This window comes from Crocuta crocuta, unplaced genomic scaffold (assembly GCF_008692635.1).
Source record: "Crocuta crocuta isolate KB4526 unplaced genomic scaffold, BGI_CrCroc_1.0 scaffold176, whole genome shotgun sequence".
Taxonomy (NCBI): domain Eukaryota; kingdom Metazoa; phylum Chordata; class Mammalia; order Carnivora; family Hyaenidae; genus Crocuta; species Crocuta crocuta.
This window is the reverse complement of record NW_027531905.1, coordinates 5096752-5119125: the sequence shown is the minus strand read 5'-3', so window position 1 is coordinate 5119125 and position 22374 is coordinate 5096752. Positions and strand designations below refer to the sequence as shown.

General features: G+C 38.7%; 1 pseudogene; it reads left to right on the top strand.

The window, feature by feature from the left end:
* Nucleotides 1-202: 202 nt before the first annotated feature.
* LOC144240274 (secreted frizzled-related protein 3-like) lies at nucleotides 203-2025 on the top strand (annotated as a pseudogene).
* The last annotated feature ends 20349 nt before the right edge of the window (nucleotides 2026-22374 follow it).

The window sequence follows — 22374 nt, the reverse complement described above, 5'->3', positions numbered from 1 at the left end:
CTCACATGTAGGTAGTGTTGTCCATATTTATTCTTGTCCAGGAGGAAATCAGTCCCATTTATCCTGGGAGTAAATATATCATGGTGGTGGGTTTTTTTGTTTTTGTTTTTTCCCAAAAGACGACACTAAAAGGAGAAGCCTTGATTCTAGAGGCGTAACTTAATAGAACTCTTTTAAAAAATCTCATCTACTCCAGCTCAAAATGGTGATATAGAAGGATCCTGAATTCACCTCGTCTCATGGACAGACCAAGTCTACAGTGCAGGAGGAGACAGTGCTGGACACTGCTGCATCGTGCCCCATCCTGCCACAATCATGGTCTGCCTTAGCCCAGGAAGGATGTAACTGTGGGCTCGGCTGGGCTGCTGACCCTGACTGTGCTCTGCCTGCTGTGGATCCCTGGCGCCGGCCTGCAGCATCCCTCCGTGCGAGTCCCTGCCCTAGAACGTGACCAAGATGTCCAACCACTTGCACCACGGTACCAGACTAATGCCATCCTGGCCACTGAGCAGTATGAAGGTCTGCTGGATGCTCCCAAGAGCCCTGATCTTCTCTTACCCTGTGCCATGTATGCAACGATCTGCACCATTACTTCCAACAAGAGCACATTACACTCTGTGAGTCTATGTGCAAGTAGCTCCAGAGGGCTGCAGGCCTATCTTCAATTCAACAAGTTCTGCCTCTTGTGGTCTGAGAGCCAAGCCTACAAGGAGCTACTGTTTATGACCAGGGTATGTGTGTTTTTCACAAGGTCATCATCGCTGTGGACAGGATGAATTTTCCTATGGATTCTTGTAATGGAAACTGTAGAGAGGCAAGCAGTGAATGCTGAAAACGTAAACCTATTGGGTTACCCAAAGCATCTAGTTCCAAAACAATTATGTCATTCAGGCTAAATTTAAGAGAGAAAGACCAAATGCCATGGTGTGACTACAGTAGTTGAGGTGAAGGAGATTATAAAGAGTTCTCTAGTAAACATTCCAAGTACACCATTAACCTTCACACCAATTCTGGCTGCCTATGTCCTTATTAATAAACAGTATATCATTATGGCTCATTATGGTGAATGATGCTCCAAGATTAGTCTTGGTGAAGGGATACAGGAGTGCTGATGCATAGGGTCACATGTACCCCAATGTTCATAGCAGCACTTTCAACAATAGCCAAATCATGGAAAGAGCCTAAGTGTCCATCAACAGATGAATGGATCAAGAAGATGTGGTTTGGGGCGCCTGGGTGGCTTAGTCGGTTGAGCGTCCGACTTTCGCTTAGGTCATGATCTCGCGGTTCATGGGTTCGGGCCCCGCGTCGGCCTCTGTGCTTACTGCCGGCTCAGAGCCTGGAGCCGGTTTCAGTCTGTGTCTCCCTCTCTCTCTGACCCTCCCCTGCTCACGCTTTCTCCCTGTCTCTCTCCTAGAAATAAATAAAAAAAACATTAATTAAAAAAAAAAAAGATGTGGTTTATCTATACCATGGAATACTACATGGCAGTGAGAAAGAAGGAAATCTGGCCATGTGTAGCAACATGGATGGACCTTGAGGGTGTTATGCTGAGCGAAATAAATCAGGCAGAGAAGGACAGATACCATATGTTTTCACCTACAAGTGGAACAGGAGAAACTTACAGAGTACCATGGGGGAGCAGAAGGGGAAAAAATAGTTGGGGAAAGGGAGGGAGGTAAACCATGAGAGACTCTTGAATGCTGAGAACAAACTGAGGGCTGATGGGTGTGGGGGTGGGGAAGGGGGGAGATGGGCATGGAGGAGGGCACTTGTGGGGATGAGCACTGGGTGTTATATGGAAACCGACTTGACAATAGACTATGAAAGAAAAACGGGAAAAAAAGATTAGTCTTGGTGAAAAGTACTATTGCTAAGAAACGGAAAGGTCACCTTGGTAAAAAAAGTTAATCACTGGGACATGAAGCTCTGTCATCTTAGACTAAAAGTGATTCTAGCCATAGTAACTCCACACAGAGTCAGACGTCTGGCAGGAGCTCTAACTCCGTGCAAGCATGCAACTAAATCCTAAAAGGCAAGGACATCAGTGAACTTCATGTTAAGACCTGCATTGCTGGACTAGCAAAGGAAAACTGCATGGTTGAACATGGTTGAACCTGTTATTTACCACATAAATCACATAGTAATGGCTATTACCTCTATTTTCTGCTTTTCTCTTTTCTCCTTTCCTTTGTCGTGGTCTGGGTACAGATCCTTAGATATACTATTTGTGTTCTACTTAACAAAAAACACAATTTAGAACTAAATTGTGAAAAGTTAAAGGGGAGAATCTTAAAAGCAGTGAGACAAACACCTTGTTACATACAAGGAAAGCCCCAAAAGACTATCATCAGATTTTTCAGTAGAAACTTTGCAGGCCAGAGGGCGTGGCACCATGTATTCAAAATGTTGAAAGAAAAATAATTCTGCCAAGAAAGAATAGTCTATCCAGGAAGCGTACCATTCAGAATAGAGGAGAGATCAATAGCTTCCCAAACAAAAGCTGAGGGAATTCATCACACTAAACCAGGCTTAGAAGAAATGTTCAAGGGGACTCAGTGGAAAGGAAAGACCATAAGCAAGATTAAGAAAAGTAGGAAGAACCAAAGCAGTAAAATTAAGTCTACCTATAAAAGTCAGTCAGGGATGAAAAGATGGCTCAACATCACTCATCATCAGGGAAATACAAATCAAAACCACAATAAGATACTACCTCTCACCTGTCAAAATAGCTAACGTTAACAACACAAGAAACAACAGGTGTTGGCAAGGATGTGGAGAAAGAGGAGCCCTCTTGCACTGTTGGTGGCGATGCAAAACAGTGCAGCCACTCTGTACAGTATAGAGATTCCTCAAGAAACTAAAAATAGGACTACCATACTATCCAGCAATTGCATTATTAGGTATTGACTGAAAGTATTAGGTATTTACTGAAAGGATACAGAAATACAGATTTAAAGGGGTACATGTACCCAATGTTTATAGCAGCATTATCAACAATAGCCAAACTATGGAAAGCCCAAATGTCCATTGACTGGTGAATAAAGAATATGTGATATGTACATAGAATGGAATATTACTCAGCCATCAAAAAGAATGAAATCTTGCCACTTAGCATGACGTGGATGGATCAAATACCAGATGATTTCACTCGTGTGGGATTTAAGAAACAAAACATGAGTATGGGAAGGGGGTAGGACAAGAAGAGAGGAAAACCAACTGCAAGAGGCTCTTAACAGTAGGGAACAAGCTGAGGGTTGATGGAGGGATGTGTGTGGGTAACAGGTACCAAGGAGGGCACTTATTATGATGAGCACTGGCTGTCTCATGATGAATCACTGAATTCTGCTCCCAAGACCAATATTGCACTGTATGTTAACTAAAACTTAAATTTAAATAAAAGGGAGAAATTTTTTTTTTAATTTTTAAGGTTTTTATTTATATCTAGGAGAGAGAGAGAGAGAGAGAGAGAGAGAGAGACAGCGTGAGCAGGGGAGGGTCAGAGAGAGAGGGAGTCATAGACTGAAACAGGCTCCAGGCTCTGAGCTGGCAGTCAGCACAGAGCCCGACGCGGGGCCCGAACCCACGAACCGAGAGATCATGACCTCAGTGAAAGTTGGACACTTAACCGACTAAGCCACCCAGGTGCCCCAAAAGGGAGAAATTTTTAAAATAAGAAATAAAAATCAGTCACAGTTTCACAAAACAGAATGATGTAAAGTATGACATCATGTACATAAAATGTGACAGGAGTAGTAAAAATTTAGTACTTTTAGAATGGGTTCAAATTTAAACAGCGATCAACTTAATATAGACTGTTATATGCATACGATATTATATATAAACCCAATGGAAACCACAAATCAAAATCTGGTAATCTATGCAAAAAATAATAAGAAAGGAATCCAAGCAAATCATTAAAAAGCCAGCAAACCACAAAAGGAAGCGAGAGAAGAATAGAGAACTACAAAGGCAACCATAAAACAAGTAACAAAATGGCAAGAAGTACACACCTGTAATAATTACTTTGAATATAAATGGACTAAATACACTAATCAAAAGACAGCAAAATACAGATTGGTTAAAAAAAAAAGCAAAACCCATCTATATGCTGCCTACAAGTGACTCATTTCAGACCTAATGACACATGCAGAATAAAGGGGAGGAATAGGGACGCACTTACCGTACATATAGAAGTGAAAACAAAGGTGGGGTAGAAATATTTATACTGGACAAAATAGTCTTTAAAACAAAGACTAGTGACAAAGAAAGACACTATATAACAATAAAGGAATAGTCCAAGAAGATAAAACAATTGTAAATATTTATGTATCTAACATGGGAACACCAAAATACATAAAGCAAAATACATGTACACAAAATACATACATTTATGTATTTACATATACAAATACATAAACTTAAGAGAAATCATCGATACTAATACAATAATAGTAGAGGACTTAACCACACCATTTACATCAATGGATAAATCAACCACACAGAAAATCAACAAGGCAACAGTGGCTTTGAATGACATATTGGGCCAGATGCATCTAACATATCCAGAACATTCCAAAATACACATTCTTTTCAAGTGAACATGGAAATTTCTCCTATTTAGATCACACGCTAGGCCACAAAACAAGTCACAACAAATTTGAAAAGACTTAAGTTGTGCCATGCATCTTTTCAGAGCAACCACAATGCTATGAAACTAGAAATTAACCACAGGAAAAATCTGGAAAGAACCCAAATATATGGAATTAAATAACATGTTACTTAATAATAAGTGGGTCGACCAAGAAATCAAAGTGGAAATTAAAAAAAAAAAAATACATGGAGACAAAATGCAAATGAAAACAGAATGATCCAGAATCCTTGTAATGCAACATGAGTTGCTCTAAGAGGAGATTTTATAGCAATATAGGCCTACCTCAAGATGCAAGAAAAATCTCAAAGAACCTAACTTTACACCTAAAGGAGCTAGAAAAAAAAAAAAAAAAACAGCTAACAAAACTCCAAACCAGAAGAAAGGAAATAAAGGGTAGAGCAGAAATAAAATAGAAACAAACAGAACAGATCAATGACCCCAGGAGCTGGTTTTTTTTTTTTTAAAGATAAACAAAATTAGCCAGACTGATCAAAAAGAGAGAAAGAGAGAGAAAGACTCTAATAAACAAAGTCAGAAGTGAAAAAAGTACCATAGAAATACAAAGGATTGTAAGAGAATATTATAAAACTTATATGCCAAGAAAATTAGATAACCTAGAAGAAATAGATAAATTCCTAGAAACATAACCTCAAAAAACCAAATCAGGAAGAAATGGAAAATTTGAGCATACTAATTATGAGCAAAGAAGTTGAATCAGTAATCAAAACATTCCCATTAAACAAAAGTTCATAACCAGATGGCTTCACAGGTCAATTCTACCAAATATTTAAAGAAGAGTTAATACCTATTCTTCTCAAACTACTCCAAAAAATAGAAGAGGAAGGAAAGTCTCCAAATTCATTCTATGAGGCCAGCATTACCCTGCTACCAAAACCAGATAAAGACACTACAAAAAAATAAATAAATAAAAGAGTAGACTCCAGGCCTATGTCTCTGATAAACAAATGTAAAAATCTTCACCAAAGGGCTGCCTGGGTGGCTCAGTTCGTTAAATGACTGATTCTTGATTTCGGCTAGTGTCATGATCTCACAGTTTGTGGGTTTGAACCGCACATCAGCACGCAGAGCCTGCTTGGAATTCTCTCTCTTCCCTCTGTTCATTCTCATGCATCTGCTCTCTTGCTCTTTCGCTCTCTCTCTCTCAAAATAAATAAATAAACTTAAAAAACTCTTCAACAGAATGTTAGCAAAACAAATCCAATAATACATTTTTAAAAAATCATTTATCATGATAAAGTGGGATTTATTCCTGGAATGAAAATGTGGTTCAGTATTTGCAAATCAACGTGATACATCACAATAAGAAGAGAATAAAAACCATATAATCATTTTAATAGATGCAAAAAGGGGTGCCTGGGTGGCTTAGTCCTTTCGGTTAGGTCATGATCTCGCAGTTCGTGGGTTTGGGCGCGTCGGGCAAGAAGCTGACTGCCAGCTCAGAGCCTGGAGCCTGTTTCAGTCTGTGACTCCCTCTCTCTCTGACCCTCCCCTGCTCACGCTGTCTCTCTCTCTCTCTCTCTCCTAGAAATAAATAAAACATTTAAAACAAAATTGATTCAAAAAAATAAAGCGTTTGACAAAGTGCAACATCCATTTGTGATAAAAACCCACAGATAAAGATTTAGAGGGAACATATCTCAACATGATAAAAGCCGTATGTGGAAAGACCTATAGCTATCATCATAATAGTGAAAAACTGAGAGCTTTTCCCCCTAAGAATGGGAAGAAGATAAGGATGTCCACTCTCACCACTTTCATTCACATAGTACTGGAAGTCCTAGCCATAGCAATCACACAAGATAAATGAATAAAAGTCATCCAAATTGACAAGGAAAAAGTAAAACTGTCACTATTTGCAGACGATAATGATACTATATAGAAAGAATCCTAAAGATTCCTTAAGAAAATAGTAGAACAGATACATGAACAGATAAATGAATTCAGTCAAGACACAGAACCCAAAATCAATGCACAGAAATCTGTTGCATTTCTGTAGACTAGTAATAAAGTAGCAGAAAGACAAATTAAGAAAACAATCCCAATTACAATGGCACCAAAAATAAAATACCCAGGAAGAAACCTAACCAAGGAAGAGAAACATCTGTACTCTGAAAACTATAAAACACTGATGAACGAAGTTAAAGATGATACAAACAAATGGAAAGAGATTCCACGCTCATAGATTGAAAGAATATTGTTAAAATGTCTATACTACCGACAGTAATGTGCACATTTAATGTAATCCTTGGGGTTCTGGGTGGCTCAGTGGGTTGAGCATCCCACGTGATTTTGGCTCAGGTCATGATCTCACAGTTTGTGAGTTTGAGGCCCACAGTTGGCTCAGTGCTGACAGCACGGGGCCTGCTTGGGATTCTCTCCCTCTCCCTCTCTCTGCCCATCCCCTCCCATGTGCACTTTCTCTTTCCCTCTCTCTCTCTCAAAATGAACAAACATTTAAAAACCTTTTTATAAAAATAATGCAGTCCTTAGCAGAACTCCAATGACATTTTTCACAGAAATAGAGGAAGCAATCCTACAATTTATATGGAACCACAAAAGACCTTAAATAGCCAGAGCAATCTGGAGTAAGAGCAAAGCTGAGGACATTATGCTTCCCAATTTCAAATTGTATTACAAAACGACACAATCAAATAGTAAGGTATTGGCATTAAAAGAGACACATAGATCAACAGGACAGAAAACCCAGGCATAAATCCATGGATATATAGTCAACTAAATCACAACAAAGAGCCAAGAATATACAATGAGGAAAGGGCAGTCTCTTCAATATCTGGTATTAGAAAAGCTGGACAGCCACACACAAAAGAAAGAAATTGGAGCCCATCTTCTACTACTCACAAAAACCAATTTGAAATAGATTACAAATTTGAATCAAATAAAACTCACTCTGAAAGCTTCTGCACAGCAAGGAAACCACCAACAAAACCTACTAAATGGGAGAAAATATTTGCAAATCACATATCTGATAAGGGGTTAATATCCAAAGTATATGAAGAGTATAGACAACTTAATAGCAAACAACATAATCACAAGCCATCCAATAAAAAAATGGGCAGAGTATCTGAGTAGACATTTTTCCAAAGACATACAGGTGACCAACACATACATGAAAAGGTACTCAACATCACTAATCATTAGGAAATACAAATCAAAACCACAATAAGATACCGTCTCACACTAGTCAGAATGACAAATATCAAGGGTGTAGAGAGAAGGGAACCCTTGTGTACTAATTGGTCAGAATGTAAATTGATAGAGGCTCTATGGAAAACAGCATGGAGGTTCCTCAGACAATTAAAAGTAGACACAGTAGGGGCATCTGGGTGCCTCAGTCGGTTGAGTGTCCGGCTTCGGCTCAGGTCATGATCTCACCATTTGTGGGTTCGAGCCCCACTTTGGGCTCTGTGCTGGCAGCTCAGAGCCTAGAGGTTGCTTCAGATTCTGTGTCCCCCATCTCTCTGTGACCCTCCCCTGCTCATGCTGTCTCTCTCTCAAAAGTAAATAAAAACATTAAAAAAAAAAAAAAGTAGAGACAGTAGGGACGCCTGGGTGGCTCAGTTGGTTAAGTGTCCAACTTCAGCTCAGGTCATGATCTCCCAGTCTGTGAGTTCAAGCCCCACATCAGGCTCTCTGCTGACAGCTCAGAGTCTGGAGCCTACTTCAGTTTCTGTGTCTCCCTCTGTCTCTGCCCCTCCCCTGGCTGGTGCTCTGTCTCTCTCTCTCTCTCTCAAATATAAATAAAACATTTAAAAAATAAAAATAAAAAGCAAGAATAATAAAGGTGATGAGTCCATTTATTTAAAAAAGATACAGTGATTCTACTGCTAGGTATTTACCCAACAGAAATGAAAACACTAATTCAAAAAGATATAGGCACCTCTATGTTTATTGCAGCATTATTTACAATAGACAAGATGTGGAAGCAACCATGGTGTCCATCCATAGATGAATGGATGAAGATGATGTGGTATAAATACACAATGGAACAGTATTCAGCTATGAAAAAGAATGAAGTCTTTCCATTCATGACAACATGGATGGGCGTAGAGGGCACAGTGCTAAGTGAACTAAGGCAAAGACAAATACCATATGATTTAACTTATATGTGGAATTTTAGAAATCAGAAAACAGAAACAGACTCACAAATACAGAGAACAAATTGGTGGTTGTCAAAGGGGACAGGGATTAAGGATGGGTGAAATAGGTGAAGGGGATAAAGAGGCACAAATTTCCAGTTATATAGAAGTCACAAACTGGGGGGAGAAGCTAAGATGGTGCAGAAGTAAGGGGACCCTGGGCTTCCCTTGTACCTCAAACACAGCTGTATTGAGGTCAGATCACGTGGAACACCCAGGAAATTGATCTGAAGACTGGCAGAAGGATCTCCATTGGTGGAGGAAGACAGTGTGGGAAGCTGCATGGAAGTGAATAAGGGGAAAGAAAAAAAGGCAGTGCCACAGAGGGGGAAAAGAACCCTTTTAGCAGATACACAAAAGGGAGAGAAAGAGGGAAGGGTTGAGAGAGTGTGGCATCAAGTTCACACAGGAGGAAAACCTCTCTGGACCACGAACTGGGAAGCAAGAGGTACTGAGCGCCCCAGATTTTTTTGCAAACTGTGTAGAGCTGAAACCCCGAGGCTTTGGAAGTGCCTGACTTTCTCTGGAGAGAAGCTGTGGCACACACCCCTGGAGAGAAAGACGGCACTGGCCAGAGTGCATAGCGTGGCGTAGGGATCTCAGGGTCGCACTGGAAGGGAATATTCCCCTTCCCGCAGTACATGTGGAAGAGGGTATATTGCCTCTCCAAGGACAGAAGACCCTGCAGCCACCAATAAAATACCTTTCATCGGCAGGTCAAAGAGGGGTGCACAGAGGGCCAGTGACCTGGTCGCTACTTTTTGCGGTACCATGCTGTAGATTCCGTGCACCACACCGGTGTAGGACTGTTTTCCTGGGACAAAGGACATCAAACACAGCATGGAGAGGATCTACTCTGGAGGAGGGGGGCAGGTCCATGGTGCCGGGTCCTTTAAGATTTTGAGTTTTGAACCCAGCCATGCACCAGAGGTAAAACGCAGGAGAGCTGTCCCCATTATTCTGTGAGAGCCTCCTGAACAGCAGGGTTGTGAGGTCCCCTGTCTAGGGACGAGACTGGGGGGGGGGGAGAGGGTACTATTTCTTCCTTCACACCAACATAGTGGGTCTTCAGCGAGCAACACAGTGGCCCCCAGAGGAGGTGGGACGCACTTACACCAAAGCCTGCCACCCTGTGTCTAGCAACTGCTCACTTACTGAAGCAGAACTGACTCTGGGCCAGCCCAGGGGCCCCGCCTCCAGAAGATGAGCACAGGACTCCGTATGCACCAAGTGTACTGATCACAGAGTACTTCCAAGTGTCACCTGCAGTTCTGGGGGAAATAGGGCCAGGCTTAGTTTCTTCTTCCTTTTCCTTTGGAATCAGGCTTATAGCTTTCATTTGCTTCTTTTCTCATTTCCTTTTCTCTCTTNGTGGTGGGGAGAAATCAGTCTTCTTTTCCCTTGGAATCAGGCTTATAGTTTTTTAATTGCCTTCTTGTTTTGTTGTTGTTGTTCCTTTTCTCTCTCTCTCTCTCTATTTTTTTTTTTTGATCAGGCTTCCCCCTCCCCTTTTTTTCTTTTTTCTAGGCTTCTTTCAACAAACAAATCAAACCACACCTAATTAAAGGTCCAAAACCTCCCCACTGCAAGCAAGGAGGAGCTCTGCAGAGGACTGACCAGTGAGAAAGAGCAGCCTAAACACAAGAGCAGAGTGCACACACCATACACCTGAGACACTTCCTGAGGTGCCAGGCCCTTGACAGTGTATGAGCCCTTTTTAATATAGTACTACTCTCAGTTGTAGGAAACACAACAAGATTTCAAAACACACAAAAGACAGAAACTAGGCCAAAATGACAAAATGGAGGAATTCTTCCCATAAGAAAGGTAAAGAAAAAAATAACAGTCAGGGATTTGCACAAAGCAGGTATAAGCAATATATCCACACAAGAATTTAGAAGTACAGTCCTAAGGCTACTAGCTGGGCTTGAAAAAAGCATAGCAGACATAAGAGAAACCCTTACGGCATAGATAAAAGGCCTAAAAACTAGTCAGGCTGAAATAAAAAATGCTAAAACTGAGACGCCAAATTGAGTGGATATAGTCAAAACAAGGACTGAAGAAGCAGAGAAGAAAATAGGTGATACAGAGGATAAACTTATGGAAAGTAATAAAGCTGAAAAGAAGAGAGAAAGAAAACTTTCAGATCATGAGGGTAGACTTAGGGAACTAAGTGATTCCATAAAGTGAAGCGATATCTGTATCATAGGCATCTCAGAAGAAGAGCAGGAAAAGGGGGCAGAAGGTTTAACTAATTATAGATGAGGACTACCATAAAATGGGAAGGAAATAGGCATTAAAGTCCAAGAGACAGAGAAAACTCCCCTCAAAATCAACAAAAACAGGTCAACACCCTGACACATCAAAGTAAAACTTGCAAAATACAAAGATAAAGGGATAACTCTGAAAGCAGCTGGGGACAAAATGTGCTTAACCTACAAAGGTAGACATTTAGGGTTAGCAGAAGACCTGATGGAAACTTGGCAGGCCAGAAGGGAGTGGCAAGAAATATTCAACATGCTGAGTGGGGAAAATATCTAGCCAAGAATTCTTTATCCAGCAATACTATTATTCATAATAGAAAGAGAAATAAAGAGTTTTCCAGACAAACAAAAACTAAATGAGTTCATGACAACTAAAACAGCCTGCAAGAAATTTTAAGGGGAACTCTGAGTGGAGGAGGAAAAAAAAAGACCAAAGCAAAAAAGACTAGAGAGGACCAAAGACCATCATCAGAAACACCAACTCTGAAGGTACCCCTGTGGCCCTAAATTCATATCTTTTTGGTAATCACTGTGAATGTAAGTGGACTAAATACTCCAATCAAAAGACATAGGATATCAGAATGGATTTTAAAAACTCCACAAAGCAAGACCTATTTATATGCTACCTGCATTTTAGACCTAAAGACAGCTACAGATTGAAAGTGAGGGGATGGAAAGCCATCTACCATGTTAACAGATGTCATATGAAAGCCAGAATAGTCATACCTAAACCAAAGAAACTAGATTTTAAATCAAAGACTGTAACAAGAGATAAAGAAAGGCATTATATCATAATTAAGGGGTATATCCATCAAGAGGTAACAATTGTAAATATTTATGCCCCCAACATGAACACCAAAATTTATAAGTCAATTAATAACAAATATAAAGAAAGTGAATGAGAATAATACAATAATAGTAGGAAACTTTAGCATCCCACTTACAGCAATAGACAGATCTTCTAAGCAGAAAATCAATAAGAAAACAATGGCTTTGAATGACACACTGGACCAGATGGACTTAACAGATATATTCAGAACATTTCCTCCTAAGGCCTAAAGCAGCAGAGTACACATTCTTCTCAAGTATACATGGAACATTCTCCAGAATAGATCACATACTGTGTTACAAGTCAGCCCTCCACAAGTACAAAAAGATCAAGATCATATCATGCATATTTTCAGATCACAATGCTCCAAAACCTGAAATCAATCACAAGAAAAAAATTTGGAAAGCTCTCAAATGCGTGAAAGTTAAAGAACATCCTACTGAAGAATGAATGGGTTAACCAGTAAATGAAAGAAGAAATTAAAAAACGCATGGAAGCCAATGAAAATGAAAACATGACAGCTCAAACCCCTTGGGATGCGGCAAGAGCAGTCTTAAGAGAGAGGTATATTGCAATTCAGGCCTATTTAAAGAGGCAAGAGCCCCCAAAACACAACCTAACCTTACACCAAAAAGAGCTAGAAAAGGAACAGAAAATAAAGCCCAAAGCCAGAAGAGAAATAATAAAGATCAGAGCAGAAATAAATGGCATAAAAACAAAACAAAACATCCAGTAGAACAAATTAACAAAACTAAGAGCTGATTATTTGCAAGAGTTAATTAACAAAATTGATAAGGCCCTAACCAGACTTACCAAAAACAAAAGAGAAAGGACCGAAACTGATAAAATCATGAATGAAAGAGGAGAGATCACAGCCAACACTGCAGAAATACAAACAACTACAAGAAAACACTCTGAAAAATTATATGCCAACAAACAGGGTAATTTGGAAGAAGTGGACAAACTACCGAAACTGAAATAGGAAGAAACAGAAAATCTCAACAGATGTGTAGGCAGCAGAGAAATTAAATCAATAATCAAAAATCTCCCAACAAATAAGAGACTTGGGCCAGATGGCTTCCTGGGGGAATTCTACCACACATTTAAAGAAGAGTTAATATCTATTATTCTCAAACTGTTCCAAAAAATAGAAATGGAAGGAAAACTTCCGAGTTCATTCAGAGGCCAGCATTACCTTGATTCCAAAACTAGACAAAGTCCCCACTAAAAAGGAGAATTGCAGACTAATTTCCCTGATGAACATGGATGCAAGAATTCTCAACAAGATACCAGCAAATGAAATCCAACAATATGTTAAAAGAATTATTCACCATAATCAAGTGGGATTTGTTCCTGGGCTGCAGGGCTGGTTCGATATCTGTAAATCAATCAACATGACATACCACATTAAAAAAAGGATAAGAACCACATGATCCTGTCAATAGATGCAGAAAAAGCATTTGACAAAATAAAATATCCCTTTTTGATTTAAAAAAAAAAAATCACCTCAAGAAAGTATGGCTACAAAGAAAATACCTTAACATCATAAAGGCCATATAAGACTGACCCACATCTAATATCATCCTCAACAGGGGAAAAACTGAGAGCTTTCCCCCTAATGTCAGTAACACAACCAGGATGTCCATTCTCACCACTGTTGTTCAACATAGTACTAGAAGTCCTAGCCTCAGCAATCGGACAACAAAAATAAATGAAAGTCATCCAAATTGGCAAGGAAGAAGTCAAGCTTTCACTCTGCACAGACACATGATACTGTATGTAGAAAACCCAAAGTTCTCCACAAAAAACCCTGCTAGAATACACGAATTCAGTAAAGTTGTAAGATATAAAATTAATGTGCAGAAATTTGTTGCATTTCTATGCACCAATAAAGAAGCAGCAGAAAAAGAAATCAAACCCATTTTCAATTGCATGAAAAACAATAAGATACCTAGAAGTAAGCCAAACCAAAGAGGTAAAAGATCTGTATTCTGAAAACTATGACATGCTTATGCAAGAAATTGAAGAGGACACAAAGAAGTGGAAAAGCATTCCATGCTCACAGATTGGAAGAGCAAACATTGTTAAAATAAAAGCAATCTACATGTCTAATGCAATCTCTAACAAAATACCACCAGCATGTTTTTTACAGAGCAATCCTAAAATCCTAAAAAGAACGAACAATCCTAAAATTTGTATGGAAGCACAAAAGACACCAAATAGCCACAGCAATCCTGAAAAAAGAAACACAAAACTGGAAGCATCACAATTCCAGACTACAAGCTGTATCACAAGGCTGTAATCATCATGACAGTATGGTACTGGCACAAAAACAGACACATAGATCAATGAACAGAAGAGAGAACCCAGAAATAGACTCACAACTATATGGCCAACAAATCTTTGACAAAGGAGGAAAGCATATCCAATGGAAGAAAAGACCATCTCTTTAGGAAATGGTGCTGGGAGAACTGAACAGCAACATGCAGAAGAATGAAACTGGACCACTTTCTTACACCTTACACAAAAATAAATTCAAAATGGATGAAAGACTTCTCACTTAAATGTCAGGAAACCACCAAAATCCTAGAGGAGAACACAGGCAGCAACCTCTTTAGCCTCAGCTGGAGCAACTTCTTACTAGACATGTTGAAGGCAGTGGAAACAAAAGAAAACATGAATTATTGGAATTTTATCAAGATAAAAAGCTTCTGCACAGTGAAGGAAATAATCGACAAAATTAAAAGTCAGCCTATGGACAAAGGAAACAATCAACAAAACTCATAGGCAACTGATGGAATGGGAAAAGATAGTTGCAAATGACATATCAGATAAAGGGCTAATATCCAAAATCTATAAGGAACTCACCAAATTCCACACCTGAAAAACAAAACCCAGTGAAGAAATGGGCAGAAGATATGAACAGACACTTCTCCAAAGAGGACATCCAGATGGCCAACAGACACATGAAATGATGCTCAGCATCCCTCCTCATCAGGGAAATACAAATCAAAACCACACTGAGATACCACCTCACACCAGTCAGAGTGGTGAAAATGAACAAATCAGGAGACTCTAGATGCTGGCGAGGATATGTGGAGGAATGGGCAACCTCCTACACTGTTGGTGAGAATGTAAACTGGTGCAGCCCCTCTGGAAAACAGTGTGGAAGTTCCTCAGAAAAGTAACACTAGAACTCCCCTATGACCCAGCAATAGCACTGTTAGGAATTTACTCAAGGGATACAGGAGTGCTGATGCATAGGGGCACATGGACCCCAGTGTTCATAGCAGCACTCTCAACAATAGCCAAATCATGGAAAGAGCCTAAGTGTCCATCAACGGACGAATGGATCAAGAAGATGTGTTTCATCTATACAATGGAGTACTACATGGCAGTGAGAAAGAAGGAAATCTGGCCATGTGTAGCAACGTGGATGGAACTTGAGGGTGTTATGCTGAGCAAAATAAGTCAGGAAGAGAAGGACAGATACCATATGTTTGCACATATAGGTGGATTAGAAGGAACTTAACAGAGGACCATGGGGGAGAAGAAGGGGAAAAATAGTTGGGGAGAGGGAGGGAGGCAAACCATGAGAGACTCTTGAATGCTGAGAACAAACTGAGGGCTGATGGGATAGGGTTGAGGGGAAGGGGGTGATGGGCATGGAGAAGGGCACTTGTTGGGATGAGCACTGGGTATTATATGGAAACCAACTTGACAATAGACTTTTTAAGAAACAAAGTCAGCCTATGGAATGGGAGATGTTTGCAAACAACATATTTGATAAGGGGTTAGTATCCAAAATCTATAAAGAATTTATCAAACTCAATGCCAAAAAAACCAAATAATCCAGTGAAGAAATGGGCAGAAGACATAAATAGATATTTTTCCAAAGAAAACATCCAGTTGGCTAACAGACACATGAAAAGATGCTCAATATCACTCATCAGGAAAATACAAATAAAAACCACAATGAGACATCACCTCACACCTGTCAAAACATCTAAAATTAACAACGCAAGAAACAGCAGGTGTTGGCGAGGATGTGGAGAAAGAGGAACCCTCTTGCACTGTTGGTGGGAACACAAACTGTGACGCCACTCTGGAGAACAGTATAGAGGTTCCTCAAGAAACCAAATATAGAATTGCCTTACTATCCAGCAATTGCATGATTAGGTTTTTACCCAAAGGATAAAAATTACAGATTCAAAGGAGTACATGTATCCCAATGTTTAAGGCAGCATTATCAACAATAGCCAAACTATGGAGAGCCCAAATGTCTGTCAACTGACGAATGGATAAAGAAGATGGGGTATATATACACACTGGAATATTACTTGGCCATTGAAAAGATGAAATCTTGCCATTTGCCATGACATGGATGAAGCTAGAATGTATTATGGTAAGTCAAGTAAGTTAATCATAGAAAGACAAATACCACATGATTTCACTCATGTGGATTTTTTTTTTAAGTTTATTTATTTTGAGAGAGAGAGAGTGCAGGTGGGGGGAGGGGCAGAGAGGGACTCCCAAGCAGGCCCCACATGCAGAGCTGTCCATGCAGAGCTCGGCCAGGGGCTCCACCTCATGAATTGAGAGATCATGACCTGAGCTGAAGATGGATGCTTAAGCAACTGAGCTACCCAGGCACCCCTCATATGTGGAATTTAAGAAACAAACAGATAAGCATATTGATAAGAGAAGAAAAAGAACAGAGGGACAGAAACCATAAGATCTTCAAGGATAGAGAACAAACTGAGGACTGATGGACAGAGGTGGGTAGGAGATGGGCTGGATGGGTGATAGGTACTGAAGGCTCTTGTCTCTATTTTTTAATATTTATTTTGAGAGAGAGAACAAGCAGGGGGAAGGGCAGAGAGAGAGAGGGGAAAGAGAAAATCCTAAGCAGGCTCCATGCTCTGCACAGAACCCAATGTGGGGCTCAATCCCATGACTGAGAGATCACAAACTGAGCCAATATCAAGAGTTGGAAGCTTAACTGACTGAACCACCCAGGTGCCCCAAGGAGGGCACTTGTTGTGATGAGCACTGGATTTGTATGTAAGGAATGAATCACTGAATCCCACTCCTGAAAAGATATTGCACTATATGTTAACTAAAAGAAAAGTCACAAGTAAAAATAAGTCACAAGGATAAGAAGTACAACATGGGAAATATCAATAATATGATAATGTTGTATGGTGACAAATCACCACTACGCTTATCATGGTGAGCATTGTATAATGTATATATAAAACTGTCAAATCACTATGTTGTACAGCTGATGCTAATATTGTATGTCAAGTGTATTTCAATAAAATTTAAAATAAAAATAGAACATATGATTTAACAATTCTACTTCAGAGTATTAGTGTAAGAAAATGAAAATACTAACTGGATAAGATATCTGCAGCCCCATGCTCACTGCAGCATTAGTTACGATAGCCAAGACATGGAAAAAGCCCAAGGGTTCATCAATGGATAAATGGATAGAGAAAATGTGTTATATGTGTATACACACATACAAATGTGACAACTTAAATGTAACTTGAGGGTATTCCGCTAAGTGAAATAAATCAAAGACAAATACCGTTTGATTTCACCGATACGTGAAATCAAATAAAACACAACAAAATCAACTCAGAGAACAGATTGGTATTTGCCAGAGGTAGGGTTGGGGAGTAGGTAAAATGGTTAATGTGGGTAAATGTGGGTATAAGGTATAAACTTCCAGCTATGGAATAATAATGTCCTGAAAGATATAGTGTACAGCATGGGGACTCTAGTTAATATTACTGTATTGTATATTTAAAAGTTGCTAAGGGTAGATTTTGAAAGTTCTCTTTATAAGAAAAAAATTTTAACTATGCATGGTAGTGAATATTAAATAGACTAATGTGATCATTTCACAATATATGAATATAGCAACTATATGCTTGAGAGAGCAATAACCCAAAAGGTTTTCTATCTACCAGAAAGAACATCTAGACAAATAGCTAATTAGCTGATTGTTAAAATTATTTGGAAGCCCACCATGTTCTATTTGAGTTAACAAAAGTCAAGAAAAAAGTGAGAGTGCCTGAAATAGTCATTTTTGGACTGGGGAAATGGAAACATACCAGGTTATATATAAATAATCAAATTCATATTATTTACAGTAAAACACTATTCTATTTCTTTGTAGTAATATTAGCCTATTTTAATTATTTTTTTCAGATTACAACAGAATTTATATTCACTGTTAAATTCAGGAATACAGGAAAGTGCTAAGAATAAAATAAAAATCACTTACAATTTCACCATCTAGTGAAAAACCAGAATGAACATTTTGGCAATCTATTTCTAAAATCTGATTTTTTTTTAATTAAAATTTTACAAATAATAGGATTCTATTCTTATATTTTTGTATGAAATTAACACATGTATATTGGTTACAAGTTTAGTTTTAAAAGCATAAGATTACCCAAAAAAGTCTCTAATTTACACTAGTTCTTGTTGTCTAACTCTTGTAATTCTTGTCTAGAACAACCGTTTACAACTTTCTTTTAACCTATTGTAGTGTTGATAGTTTTATTTCTAAATGTGCTCTGATTACTGCTGCTTCTTCATTTGCCCAGAATGGATGTAGAACAGGGAGCCAACAATTTAAATATTCCCCTAATTATAGAATACTTAGGGTATTTGGAAAGTTTTACTATTATGGGTAATACGTCAGTTATCATCTTTTGACACAAATGTTTGCTGTTTCATTAGGATGAATTTCTTGAAGTGTAATTGCAGATCCAAATTGTCCAGCTTCCATTCGGAAAGTTTGTCCAGTGTTCTTTCCAGAGTTATTTTTAGGTGGTTAAATGTCAGTCTGGAATTCTGCTTCTACACTCAAAGAAAAACTTCACCCCAAGATCAGATGAAAACACACTACATTTCCTTCTAGAGGTCATGTGGTTTAATAGTTTTACACTAAAGTCTTTTGATCTAGCTAAAGTTTAGTCTGTAAGGAGATATAGAAGTCTAGTTTTTCTTTCTCAAATATTAGCCACTTGCCCCAGAAACATTCAGTGACTAGTCCTTCCTTTCCCTACTGATCTGAAATGTTACTTTTACGGGCAAATTCTTGCATATTCTAGTTACTGTTTGGAAAGGAAGAGATGATAGTAGTAGTGCTGTCTGGGTGAGGGGGGACTTCTAACCTACGAAATTAATCTGGCTGTCCTTTCATCTGTATCAAACTGCTTAAATTAATTAAATAACAGAGCTTGATAATGATCTTTATTACTGGCAAGTGTATCACTGTTTCTTCTGGAGGGTTTCAGAACATGTCACTCCAAAATTTGCCACTTTGGCACGTGGATTGGTTTGAGCTAAAAGCGCTTGAGAAACCGCAAATGTGGAAAGCTCTCTGCCCTCCCCATTTCTATCTGAAAGTGGGACACGAGATTTCTCCATGAGAAAGGTGCCTAAGAAAGAAAATAACATTCTTAGCAGAGACAAAGACTTGATGGTGAAAAGGACTTGCACAAACACATACACACACACTCACTACCAAAATAACCCTAATTTTCCATTAGTTTCCCCAAATATTTACTAGTCGCTGTCCCAACATTTTTTTAAACATTTATTTATTTTTGAGAGGTAGAGAGAGTGCTAACAGGGGAAGGGCAGAGAGAGAGAGAGAGAGAGAAAGAGAGAGAGAATCTGAAGCAGGCTCCAGCTTCTGAGTTGCCAGCACAGAGCCCCACATTAGGCTCAAACCCATGAACCATGAGATCATGACTTGAACCAAAGTCAGACGCTTAACTGACTGAGCCGCTGTCCCAACATTTATTGCCCCTAGCTCAATTTATCATATCTTGTCACACTCATAACTTATTCTTTGTGTAAAAAGGTATATAACTTTGGGGCCTGAAGCCTTCCTTGGGCTTCGTTTTCCTTTTGAAGATTCCCATGTATACATAAAAATATTACATCTGTATGCCTTTCTCCTGCTAATATTTCTTATGTCCATTTAATTCTTAGGCCCAGTCACAGAACTTAAAAGGATACAAGGTAGTTTTACCTTCCCTACACTTTTTTTTTCCTGAAAATTTTAAATAGAAAGTATCTATATATTTATTTATAAGATACTGAAAATGGTGGTTTCTCCTCACTTTTCTGAAGTCAATGAATTACATTTCAGAAATGATGTTGGTGGATTTAACATTCTCCTCTACTTTCATTATATATAGAATACATTTATTCTTGGGACAGCCTATCTACTACTACAGTCTGGACTCTTGCGCTGTTGACGTTCTAAGAAGAACATCTAACCTTTATTAAATTCTTATTATGGCAGGCACATTCCTAAGCCTGTTAATGTGTATTAATTTAAGCTGCCTAACAACTGTGAAGATAATGCTGCTATTATCCCATTTTACACAGGAGGAGACTGAGGCTCAGAGTGTTGGGTGATTCGACAATGTTACCCAGCTTATGAGTGGTGGAGTCAGAAACCAGACCCACCGCAGCCCAGCCTGGCACCCTTAATCCTGTGTTGTGATAAACCCTTTGACACACTTCTTAATGCAATGTACAAAAATCTCTAAGTATTTATTTATCTATTTATCTATTTGTTTGTTTGTTTATTTTTTGAGAGTGAGAGAGATAGCACAAGTGGAGAAGAGGCGCAGAGAGAGAGAGAGAGAGAGAGAGAATCTCAAGCAGGCTCTACACTGTTAGCACAGAGCCGGAGGTGGGGTTTAAATTCATGAACTCATGAGATCATGACCTGAGCTGAAACCAAGAGTCAGACACTCAACTGACTGTACCACCCAGGCACCCCTATTTAAGTATTTCTTAATCATTGAAAAATGGTTAAGACAGTGATTTTGTTTTAAGTGTGTACTAATGTTATGCTACATGTAATAGCATATAATAACATTGTTATACACATGTATATATGTTACATGTTATAGTATATATGTTATAGTAATGTTATACTAATAGTAATATTAACTGTATACTCACTGTTGCACAACAGATCTCTAGAATGGTTTCATTTTGCATAATTGAAACTCTGTACCCACTGAACCACAATTCCCTGTTTTCTTTCCTCCTAGCCCCTGGCAACCAAAAGTATAATTTCTAGAAGTTTGACTGCTTTAGATATCTCATCTAAGTGGAATCATACACCTTTTTTTGTGAGTGGCTTATTTCACTTAGCAAACTGTCCTCAAGTTTCATCCATATTGTACCATATGACAGGATTTCCCTCCTTTTAAAGCTAAATAATATTCTGTTTAATGTATATACCTCATCTTCTTTATTCATTCTTGGCTATTGAAAATGCCGCTATGAACATGGGTGTGCAAATATATTTTCAAGATCCTGCTTTCAATTCTTTCAGATATGTACCCAGAAGACTACTGGATCATATAGTAATTCTATTTTTTTTTTTTTTTTGGGAGAGAGAGAGAGAGAGAGAGCACGAGCGAGCAGGGCAGAGGGGCAGAGGGAAAGAGAAAAAGAGAATCTTGTGCAGGCCCAACACTGGAGTCAATTCCATGACCCTGGAATCAGAACCTGAGATGGAATCAAGAGGCAGATACTCAACCAAGTGGGCTACCCGGGTGACCCTCCATTTTTAATTCTTAGAAAAACATCATACTGTTTTCCATAGTGGTGGCACCATTTTACACTCCTATCAGCACACAAAGGTTCTGATTTCTCGATCTTATCAACACTTGTTATTTCCTGGGTTTTGTTGTTGTTGTTTTTTAAATAGAGGACATCCTAATGGGTGTAAGGTGGTATCTTGTGATTTTGATTTGTATTTCTGATTAGTGGTAGGAAACATATTTTCATATGCTTATTGGCCATGTGTGTACCTTTTTTGGAGAAATGTCTACTCAAGTTCAGTTTGTTCTCTACATTTGTTTTTGGTTTGTCTTTTTCTTTGTTCGTTTGTTCTGTTTCTTAAATTCCATGAATGAAATCATAGGACACTTGGTTTTCTCTGACTTATTTCATTTAGCATTATACTCTCTGGGTTCTTCTGTGTTGTAAATGGGAAGTTTTCATTCATTTTATGGCTGAGTAATATTCCACTGTATACATACACTGTATCTTATCCATTGGTCTATGGATGGACACTTGGGTTGGTTCCATAATTTGGCTATTGTAAATAATGTTGCAATAAACAGAGTGCATTTTTTTTTCTAATTTGTGTTTTCATATTTTCTGGGTAAATACCCAGTAGTGAAATTACTGGATCATATAATAACTCTATTGTTAATTTTTTAAAGGAAACTCTATATTGTTTTCCACAGTAGCTGCGCTTGTTTACATTCTCAACAGTGCACAAGAATTCCTTTTTCTTCACATCCTCACCATAAAAATCCTTGTATTTTTATCTCAGCCACTTTGACAAATGTGAGGTGGTATCTTATTGTGCTTTTAATTTGCATTTCC